General features: G+C 48.6%; 1 protein-coding gene across 2 annotated transcripts in view; it reads left to right on the top strand.

The window, feature by feature from the left end:
- The first annotated feature begins 8964 nt into the window (after window positions 1–8964).
- The window catches only part of LOC125448435 (rho GTPase-activating protein 33-like), a 119544-nt gene continuing 117528 nt past the window's right edge, over window positions 8965–10980 (top strand). For both annotated transcript variants that reach the window (XM_059641342.1, XM_059641341.1), the window contains exon 1: window positions 8965–9098. The gene's annotated coding sequence lies outside the window, so the exon portion shown is untranslated. The remainder of the gene's footprint in view (window positions 9099–10980) is intronic.

The following is a 10980-nucleotide window of genomic DNA, read 5'->3' as shown; positions in this document are numbered from 1 at the left end:
CAGCCACACGCAATCCCATGTGTAATCAAACCCTGCACCAGCCACACGCAATCCCATGTGTAATCAAACCCTGCACCAGCCACACGCAATCCCATGTGTAATCAAACCCTGCACCAGCCACACGCAATCCCATGTGTAATCAAACCCTGCACCAGCCACACGCAATCCCATGTGTAATCAAACCCTGCACCAGCCACACGCAATCCCATGTGTAATCAAACCCTGCACCAGCCACACGCAATCCCATGTGTAATCAAACCCTGCACCAGCCACACGCAATCCCATGTGTAATCAAACCCTGCACCAGCCACACGCAATCCCATGTGTAATCAAACCCTGCACCAGCCACACGCAATCCCATGTGTAATCAAACCCTGCACCAGCCACACGCAATCCCATGTGTAATCAAACCCTGCACCAGCCACACGCAATCCCATGTGTAATCAAACCCTGCACCAGCCACACGCAATCCCATGTGTAATCAAACCCTGCACCAGCCACACGCAATCCCATGTGTAATCAAACCCTGCACCAGCCACACGCAATCCCATGTGTAATCAAACCCTGCACCAGCCACACGCAATCCCATGTGTAATCAAACCCTGCACCAGCCACACGCAATCCCATGTGTAATCAAACCCTGCACCAGCCACACGCAATCCCATGTGTAATCAAACCCTGCACCAGCCACACGCAATCCCATGTGTAATCAAACCCTGCACCAGCCACACGCAATCCCATGTGTAATCAAACCCTGCACCAGCCACACGCAATCCCATGTGTAATCAAACCCTGCACCAGCCACACGCAATCCCATGTGTAATCAAACCCTGCACCAGCCACACGCAATCCCATGTGTAATCAAACCCTGCACCAGCCACACGCAATCCCATGTGTAATCAAACCCTGCACCAGCCACACGCAATCCCATGTGTAATCAAACCCTGCACCAGCCACACGCAATCCCATGTGTAATCAAACCCTGCACCAGCCACACGCAATCCCATGTGTAATCAAACCCTGCACCAGCCACACGCAATCCCATGTGTAATCAAACCCTGCACCAGCCACACGCAATCCCATGTGTAATCAAACCCTGCACCAGCCACACGCAATCCCATGTGTAATCAAACCCTGCACCAGCCACACGCAATCCCATGTGTAATCAAACCCTGCACCAGCCACACGCAATCCCATGTGTAATCAAACCCTGCACCAGCCACACGCAATCCCATGTGCACAAACCCTGCACCAGCCACACGCAATCCCATGTGCACAAACCCTGCACCAGCCACACGCAATCCCATGTGCACAAACCCTGCACCAGCCACACGCAATCCCATGTGTAATCAAACCCTGCACCAGCCACACGCAATCCCATGTGTAATCAAACCCTGCACCAGCCACACGCAATCCCATGTGCACAAACCCTGCACCAGCCACACGCAATCCCATGTGTAATCAAACCCTGCACCAGCCACACGCAATCCCATGTGCACAAACCCTGCACCAGCCACACGCAATCCCATGTGTAATCAAACCCTGCACCAGCCACACGCAATCCCATGTGTAATCAAACCCTGCACCAGCCACACGCAATCCCATGTGTAATCAAACCCTGCACCAGCCACACGCAATCCCATGTGCACAAACCCTGCACCAGCCACACGCAATCCCATGTGTAATCAAACCCTGCACCAGCCACACGCAATCCCATGTGTAATCAAACCCTGCACCAGCCACACGCAATCCCATGTGTAATCAAACCCTGCACCAGCCACACGCAATCCCATGTGTAATCAAACCCTGCACCAGCCACACGCAATCCCATGTGTAATCAAACCCTGCACCAGCCACACGCAATCCCATGTGTAATCAAACCCTGCACCAGCCACACGCAATCCCATGTGTAATCAAACCCTGCACCAGCCACACGCAATCCCATGTGCACAAACCCTGCACCAGCCACACGCAATCCCATGTGTAATCAAACCCTGCACCAGCCACACGCAATCCCATGTGCACAAACCCTGCACCAGCCACACGCAATCCCATGTGCACAAACCCTGCACCAGCCACACGCAATCCCATGTGTAATCAAACCCTGCACCAGCCACACGCAATCCCATGTGTAATCAAACCCTGCACCAGCCACACGCAATCCCATGTGTAATCAAACCCTGCACCAGCCACACGCAATCCCATGTGCACAAACCCTGCACCAGCCACACGCAATCCCATGTGCACAAACCCTGCACCAGCCACACGCAATCCCATGTGTAATCAAACCCTGCACCAGCCACACGCAATCCCATGTGTAATCAAACCCTGCACCAGCCACACGCAATCCCATGTGTAATCAAACCCTGCACCAGCCACACGCAATCCCATGTGTAATCAAACCCTGCACCAGCCACACGCAATCCCATGTGTAATCAAACCCTGCACCAGCCACACGCAATCCCATGTGCACAAACCCTGCACCAGCCACACGCAATCCCATGTGTAATCAAACCCTGCACCAGCCACACGCAATCCCATGTGCACAAACCCTGCACCAGCCACACGCAATCCCATGTGTAATCAAACCCTGCACCAGCCACACGCAATCCCATGTGTAATCAAACCCTGCACCAGCCACACGCAATCCCATGTGTAATCAAACCCTGCACCAGCCACACGCAATCCCATGTGCACAAACCCTGCACCAGCCACACGCAATCCCATGTGCACAAACCCTGCACCAGCCACACGCAATCCCATGTGCACACATAAATAAATACATGACATTGTTGATTCTTGAGATCTGAAATAAATAAAATCAGAAGGTGCTGGAGAATCTCAGCAGGTCTGGCAGCAGCTTTGGAGAGAAGATCTAAACAACATGAGGCATCTTTTCTAACTTAGAGTTATTCAAGGAAGTCTCAACCAGAGTGGATGAAGGCAAGCCAGCTGATGTGTTGTATTTTTTCCAGAAGTCGTCTCAGTAGCTCACAGCAGGTTCAGTCAGTACATTGGTATGGATAGAGAATTGGTTCATAGGCAGCAAAACCAAGTGGGGAGGAGGGAGCAATTATTGCCGATGCTGGAGCCTGTACTAAAGTCAGAAAACTGCTGGTGATCATACTGGATCAGGCAGCATCCACGGAGAGAGAGTGTAAGTTATGGTGAAGGGAGACATCTAGACTTGAAATGTTAGCTTGCTTTCTCTCCAAGGATGCTGCCTGACCTGCTGTCATCCCCAGCACTTTTTTGGTTTCAGTGAGGATGAGGGATTCTTTACAAATGGTGATCTGTGAACAGTGGAGTTCCACGGGGATCAGAAATCTCAGCAGGTCTGGCAGCATCTGTGAAGAGAAATCAGAGTTAACGTTTTAGTTTGAATGACCCTCAGAACTGATGGTAGTTAGGAAAATGGTTTTTTTTATGCAGAAGATAGGGTGGGGGCAGGGGCTAAGGAGTAAATGTTAGGGAGAATAAGCCTAAAAAGAGAGAAGAGTAGTTAGACAAAGGAGAGGATAATGATTGGCTTGGGAGAATGAATAGTTATTAATGGTGACTGTTAGTGGCGGTTATCTGCCTCACCTGGGCCCTTGGATACCGAGGAGTGAGGAAGTAAATGGGCAGGTATTATACCTTCTGTGTTTGCAGGGGAAGGTGCTGTGGAGTGTAGGAGGTGTTGGGAGTGGACTAGAATGTCTTGGAGGGAATGGTCTGTGCAAAAGGCTGACAGGAGAGTTGGGAAGGGGACTAATGGAATGTTGGCCCTCATTTCAAGGGGACTGGCATAAGAATTGGGAAGTTTTAGATTAGATTACTATATTTTTTAGATTAGATTACCTATAGTGTGGAAACAGGCCCTTTGGCCCAACAAGTCCGCACTGCCCTTGAAGCAGACCCATCCCCCTATAACCCACACACCCCTGAACACTACGGGCAATTTAGCAAAGCTAAATCCACCTAGCCTGCACATCTTTGGACTGGGAGGAAACCCACGCAGACACTGGGAGAATGTGCAAACTCCCCACAGACAGTTACCCGAGACAGGAATCGAACCTGGGTCCCTGGCACAGTGAGGCTTACTTTACAAGGTGCTGGTGAGACCACATCTGGAGTAGTTTTTTTCTCTTATTTAAGAAAACATGTTATTTAACTGAAGATAATTCAGAGAAAGTTCACCATAATGATCCCTGGCATGGGGAAGGGGAATTGCTTATGAGACGTCAATGGCCTAGTGGTATTATCACTAGATTATTAATACAGAAACTCAGCTAACATTCTGGGGACCTAGGTTCAAATCCCACCACAGCAGATGGAATTTGAAATCAACAAAAAAAAATCTGGAATTGAAAATATACTGATGACCGTTAAACTACTGTCGATTGTTGTAAAATCCATCTGTTTTGCTAATGTCCTTCAGGGAAGGAAACCCGCTATCCTCACCTCGTCTGGCCCATATGTGACTCCACATAGACAACAGTGCAATTGACTCTCAACTGCCCTCTGAAATGGCCCAGAAGATACTCAGTTGTATCAATCCCTACAAATTCTCAACAAGGCAGTGAAACTGGATGGACCACCTGGCCTCAAAGTAGGCATCAAAAAGACAACAGCAGAAACAGCCCTGTTGACCCTCCAAAGTTATCCTGTGATTGGTGCCAACATTGTGAGAGCTGTTTCACAGATTACTCAACTAATGGTCTAGCATAGTCATACAGAATCATACTTTACAGACAATGTCCCAGCTACCACCATCACCGTCCCTGGATATGTCCTGTCCCACCAGTAGGACAGACTCAGCAGAGGTAGCAGCACGGTGGGATAGAGTTACTCTAGGCACTCTCAACATTGATTCCGAACCTAATGAAGTCTCATGGCTTCAGGTGAAGCATGGACAAAGAAACCTCCTGCTGATTACCACATACCGTCTTCCGTCATGCTGATGAATCAGTACTCTTCCATGTTGAACAACATTTAGAGGAAAACTAAGGATGGAAAGGGCACAAAATGTACTCTGGGTGGGGGGTTTCAATATCCCCCACAAGAGTAGCTTGGCAGCAGTACTACTGATTGAGTTGGTCGGGTCTGAAAGGAAATAGCTGCTAGATTGGGTTTGCGGCAGGTGGTGAGACAACCAAGAAGAGGGAAAAACATACTTGGCCTCAACCTCATCAATCTGCCAGGCTGCAGCTTCTCTGTCCATGATAGTATCAGTAAGAGTGACCATTGCACAGTCCTTGTGGAGACAAAGTCCCACCTTCACATTGAAAGTAACTTCCATTGAGTTGTGTGGCGCTATCATTGTGCTAAGTGGTGAAAGAGAAGGTCAGAGGCTAGGAATACTGCAGCAACTTGCCCATGCCAACCACATATCCTAAATTACTATGGTCCCATTTGGCCCATATCCCTCTAAATCCTTCCTATTCATGTACTTGTCCAGATGCCTTTTAAATGCTGTAACTGTACCAAGCCCACCACTTCCTCTGGCAGCTCATTCTATACACGCACCACCCTCTGTGAGAAAAAGTTATACCTTAGGTCCCTTTTAAACCTTTCCCCTCTCACCCTAAACCTATGCCCCTCTAGTTTAGGACTCCCCTACCCTGGGGGAAAAGACCTTGTCTATTTAGCCTATCCACGCCCCTCATGATTTTATAAACATCTATGAGGCCACCCCTCAGCCTCCAATGCTCTAGGGAAAATAGCCCCAGCCTATCTAGCGTCTCACTAGCTCAAGGCCTTATCATTAGGTTTGTAATTCCAGACTTCTATTGAATTCAAATTCCACAATCTGCCACAGTGGGATTTGGACCCAGATCTCCAGAATGTTACCTGGGCCTCTGGATTAACAGTCTACCGATAATACAACTAGGCTGCTGCTTCTCCTATTCAATTCATAATATCTGCCCTCTACCCTTTCCCCACTGACTCCAAACTACGACAGGGTGTGTTTGTCCATCCTCATCTTCTATCCCACCAAATTCCACCATCAAAGGATCATCCACCACCATTTCTGCATGATGTCACCAGCAAACATGGTGCTCCCTACCCAATGTTTTTCCTGCATTCCACAGGGACCATTTCTTCTGTGACAACTGAGTCCAATCAATAAGACTGTAAAATTCAGGAACAGAACCAGGCCATTCGGCCCATTAAATCTGCTCCACCTTTCAATAAAGTCTGACATGATTTTCAACCCCATTCTCCTGCTTTTTCCCCGTAACCCTTGATCCCTTTACTAATCAAGAACCTATCGCTGTCTTAAATACACTCAATGACTTGGCCTCCACAGCCTTATGTGGCCATCAGTGCCACAGTTTCAGCACTCTGGCTGAAGAAATTCCTCCTCATCTCAGTTGTAAAGGGTCGTCCCTTCACTCTGAGGCTGCACCCTTGGGCCGTTGGCTATATTCAAGTGGAAGCATCTTCTGCACATTCACTCTATCCAAGCCTCTGACTTCTCTGTAAGTTTCAATGAGGTTTCTCCTCATTCTTCTAAACACCATTGAGTGCATACCCAGAGCCCTCAACTGCTCCTCATATGGCAAGCCGTTCATCCCTGGGATCATTCTTGTAAACTTCAGCACATGCTCCCCTAGGTATGGACCCAAAACTGCTGATAATGTTCCAAATGTGGCCTGGCCAGACCCTAATCCAGTTTCAGCCCTACATCCCTATCCGTGTATTCTAGCCCTCTTGAAATGAGTGCTAACATTGCATTTGCCTTCCTAACTACCATTTGAATTGCATGTTAACCTTAAGAGAATCCTGAACTTGGACTCCTAAGTCCCCTTGTGCATCAGATTTCCAAAGCCTTTCTCCAATTAGAAAATAGTATACACCTCTAATCTTCTAACAAGGTGCCCAACCCCACATTGCATTCTGTCTGCCACTTCTATGCCCATTCTCACAGCCTGTCCAAGTCCTTCTGCAACCTCCCTGCCTCCTACAACCCTCCCTTCCACCTGTCGTTGTGTCATTTGTAGACTTACCAACAGTGGTTAGCACTGCTGTGAGTCCCATCATTGCTAACGCTGTCCCTCCTTTCCCTGCAATTGCAGAAGGTGTAACACTTACATTATTTACTTCCACCTTCCTCACACTTTCCAGGTGAAACAGACTATGGTCTCCTCCACATTGGCAAGATCAAACACAAACTGGGTGACCGGTTTGCAGCACATCTCTACTCTGTAGGGATTTGATTTGATTTATTATTGTCACATGTACCTAGGTACAGTGAAAAGTTTTGTTTTACAGGCAGATCATACCACAAAAAATGCACGAGGGTCACGATGTTACAGCTGCAGAGAAGGTGCACAAAGAGTGAGAGCAACATTAGATTTGAAATTTGAGAGTTCCATTCAGCAGTCCAATAGCAGCGGGGAAGAAGCTGTTCTTGAACCTGGTACGAGTCTTCAAGTTTTTGTATCTTCTGCCTGATGGATGAGGTTGGAAGAGATCATAACCAGAGTGGAAGGGATCTTTATTTGCCTTCCCAAAGCAGCGGAAAGTGTAGGTGGAGCCCATGGATGGGAAGTTGGCTTGCATGACTGCACTTGGAAGGTTGCAGAAGGACTTGGACAGGCTACGTTCACAACTCTCTGCAGTTTCTTATGGTCCTGGGCAGGGCATTTGCCATACCCAGGCCCTGACACACCCGGACTCTATGCTTTCTATGGTGCATCTGTAAAAGTTGCTGGGAGTCCTTACAGACATGCCGAATGTCTGAATGATAATGACCTTCCAGTTTCTTGCTATTTCAACACACCATCTTGTTTTCAAGCTCATGTGCCTATCCCCATCCTCTGTCTTTTCTACATAGATTTCCTTTCTATTCTGTAGTATTCCAACCAACGTATTTTGCACATTCATCCCTCATCTGACACCACTCCCTTTGTCTTTCGTTGTGGTCACCTTCACCATTTCCACCATTTCCTAGCCCCACTCAGAACTGAGATAGAGTCACTCAACTCAAAATGTTTACTCAGTTCCTGTCCTCACAGATGCTGTCAGACTTGCTGACTTTCTCCAGAATTTACAGCTTTTCACTTGACCGTGAGCCCCTCCAGTGTTTTAGAGAGAGTGGGATGTCCAACACAGAGTTAGGCTGAGACGATCAGTTAGCCAATTATCATTGGTGGTAGGAATCACCAGAGCCTTGTACACTGTCCGCCATCAAATACTCCCAGGACAGGGATGGTCCAGGATTAGATACAGCGTAAAGCTACCTCTACACTGACAGGAAATGGGGGTCAGTGTAGAGAGAGCTTTACTCTGTACCTAACCCCGTGCTGTCCCTGTCCTGGGAGTGTTTGATGGGAACAGTGTGGAGGGAGCTTTACTCTGTATCTAACCCCATGCTGTCCCTATCTTGGGAGTGTTTGATGGGGACAGTGTAGAGGGAGCTTTACTCTGTATCTAATCCCATGCTGCCCCTGCCATAGGAATGTTTGATGGGGGGGACAGTGTAGAGGGTGCTTTACTCCTTATCTAATCCTGTGCTGTCCCTGTCCTGAGAGTATTTGGTTGGGGACAGAGTAGAGGAGGCTTTACTCTGTATCTAACCTCATGCTGTCCCTGTCCTGGGAGTGTTTGATAGGAGGCACAGTGTAGAGGGAGCGCTACTTTATGTCTAACTCCATGCTGTCCCTGTTGGCATTACACCAACCATCCAGCCAACTGAGCTAAAGGACAATGCCAGCAGTGTGTACCCCAGTGTATCAGAGTCTGATACTGAAATCTGCAATGACCTGTAATGGCATCATGACCAAGGATAGTGAACATTGGAAATGTCCCAGTATATCCAATGATCAAGGAATGCACCTTCATAGTCTGCTGCTTACTGCAGTGTCTGCTGAGGGAGGATGAAGAGTTAAATTCTAATTGTTCCACTTTTTATTTGCAAAGCTGGGTTGCTGCGGTTCCTCAAACCATACTTCCTAATCAGGACGCCTGCACCAATTGCTGTCATTGATTATCAAGAGGAAGAATGTGTGGTTTCACGTCACTGAGAAAGAAACCCAGTTACTGCTCGGAGTGAAACAGACAGACAGCCATGAGCAGGATTTCTGCAGCCAAAAAGTTGATGGACGTCTAAGGTTAGAGAATTACATGGGCCTGTGTGTGTGTGTGTGTGTGTGTGTGTGTGTGTGTGTGTGTGTGTGTGTGTGTGTGTCTGCGTTAGTGTGTGTGTGACCGTATCTGTGGGTGTGTGGGTGTGTGTGTGTGTGTGTGTGTGTGTGTGTCTGTGTTAGTGTGTGTATGTCTGCGTGTGTGTTAGTATGTGTGTCTGTGTGTGTGTATGAGTGTGTGTGTGTGCGTGTGTTTGTGTGTGTGTGCGTCTGTGTGCGTGTTTGTGTGTGTGTGTGTGTGTGTGCGTATGTATGTGTGCGTGTGTTTACATGTCTGTTCATGTGAGAGAACTGGAGATTTTAATCATGGGAGTTTAACTAATTCTGGAGGTGACGAGTGTGTCTCAGCATCGGTAACTGCACGTTCAATTTTATTTCACTGAGATTTGTGAGCTGAACAAGGTGACGAGCAAGGCATCTGAGATAACTGTGACTCTCAGACTTTCCTGATTCGATGTACCTCTCCCGTACACCACCTCACTCCTTCTCATCTGACAGGAGTGATAACCTGCTGCAGAGGCAGTGACCATTTACAGTAGACTCACCTAACTCAAAGTTGCTCCTTCTCTCAGAATTTGTGCACTTGCCGATTCTCCAGGGTCTTTTGCCCAGCTCAAGTGGTGCCCAGCAATTGCTGCACAGAGCTGTCTTGTAATGTAAGAAAACGCAGCAACGAGTAGTTGCAGAGAAAGGGCCTGTAAACAGCGAAATGAGATTGACCCAGATTAGCTCTTTATCAGTTATGTCAGCTGAGTGATAAATATTGGACCCAGGACCTAAGGCAGAACATAACCTGGTCATCTTCAGAATGATCGATATCATTCAGCACTGACCTTCGACAGTGGCCACTCCCTCAGTACTGACCCTTTGACAGTGCGGCATTCCATCAACACTGACCCTCCGACAGTGAGGTGCTCCCTCAGCACTGACCCCCCGACAGTGCCCACTCCCTCAACACTGACCCTCCGACAGTGCAGCACTCCCTCAGCACTGACCCTCCGATAATGCGGCACTCCCTCAGCACTGACCCTCTGACAGTGCGGTGCTCCCTCAGCACAGACCCTCCAACAGTGCCCACTCCCTCAGCACTGACCCTCCGGTAATGCGGCACTCCCTCAGCACTGACCCTCTGACAGTGCGGTGCTCCCTCAGCACTGACCCTCCAACAGTGCCCACTCCCTCAGCCCTGACCCTCTGACAGTGCCCGCTCCCTCAGCCCTGACCCTCCGACAGTGCCCGCTCCCTCAGCACTGACCCTCTGACAGTGCCGCAACCCCTTCCCCACCCTTCCCACCAAGGGCCCAGTTTGATTTTGGTGAAATGAACCCGTTGATACTGGAGATAGCTAGAACTGCAGATACTGGAGTCGGAGACCATATAGCTTGGAGCTAGAGGAACACAGCATGTCGGGCAGCATCGGAGGAACAGGAAAGCTGATGTTTTGCGTCCCAATCTGAATCGTCAGCCTTCCTGCCACTGTGACACTGCCCGACCTGCTGTGTTCCTCCAGCTCCTCAGGTGTTGTCTGTTGATACCAGATGTTTATTTGACATGGAATGAAAGGGTGATCAGTCAGACTGCTAATCTCTGCTGTGTTGTCATGGTAACCGCCTCCCCTACTAATTGCCCTTCGTGGTGAAAGGATGAGGATTGACAGTCAACTGTCCTTTTGGCAACTTGAAGTCAACTATGGCCCAACCTATCAGTACTCCATTCTGATGGAGCATACATGTATGCTCCCACTTTTGAGTTGAAGATCTGTGCCTAGTTTTAATGAAGGTTGTGAGTGGCTGGGGCTGAGCAGTAATTTTGCTGACGTAGGACTCCAAGCAGCCAGTTATATTCAAAG

The sequence above is a fragment of the Stegostoma tigrinum genome, chromosome 41 (genome assembly GCF_030684315.1).
Source record: "Stegostoma tigrinum isolate sSteTig4 chromosome 41, sSteTig4.hap1, whole genome shotgun sequence".
Taxonomy (NCBI): domain Eukaryota; kingdom Metazoa; phylum Chordata; class Chondrichthyes; order Orectolobiformes; family Stegostomatidae; genus Stegostoma; species Stegostoma tigrinum.
Note: the sequence above shows the minus strand (reverse complement) of the source record. Positions and strands in the feature narration are given on the sequence as shown.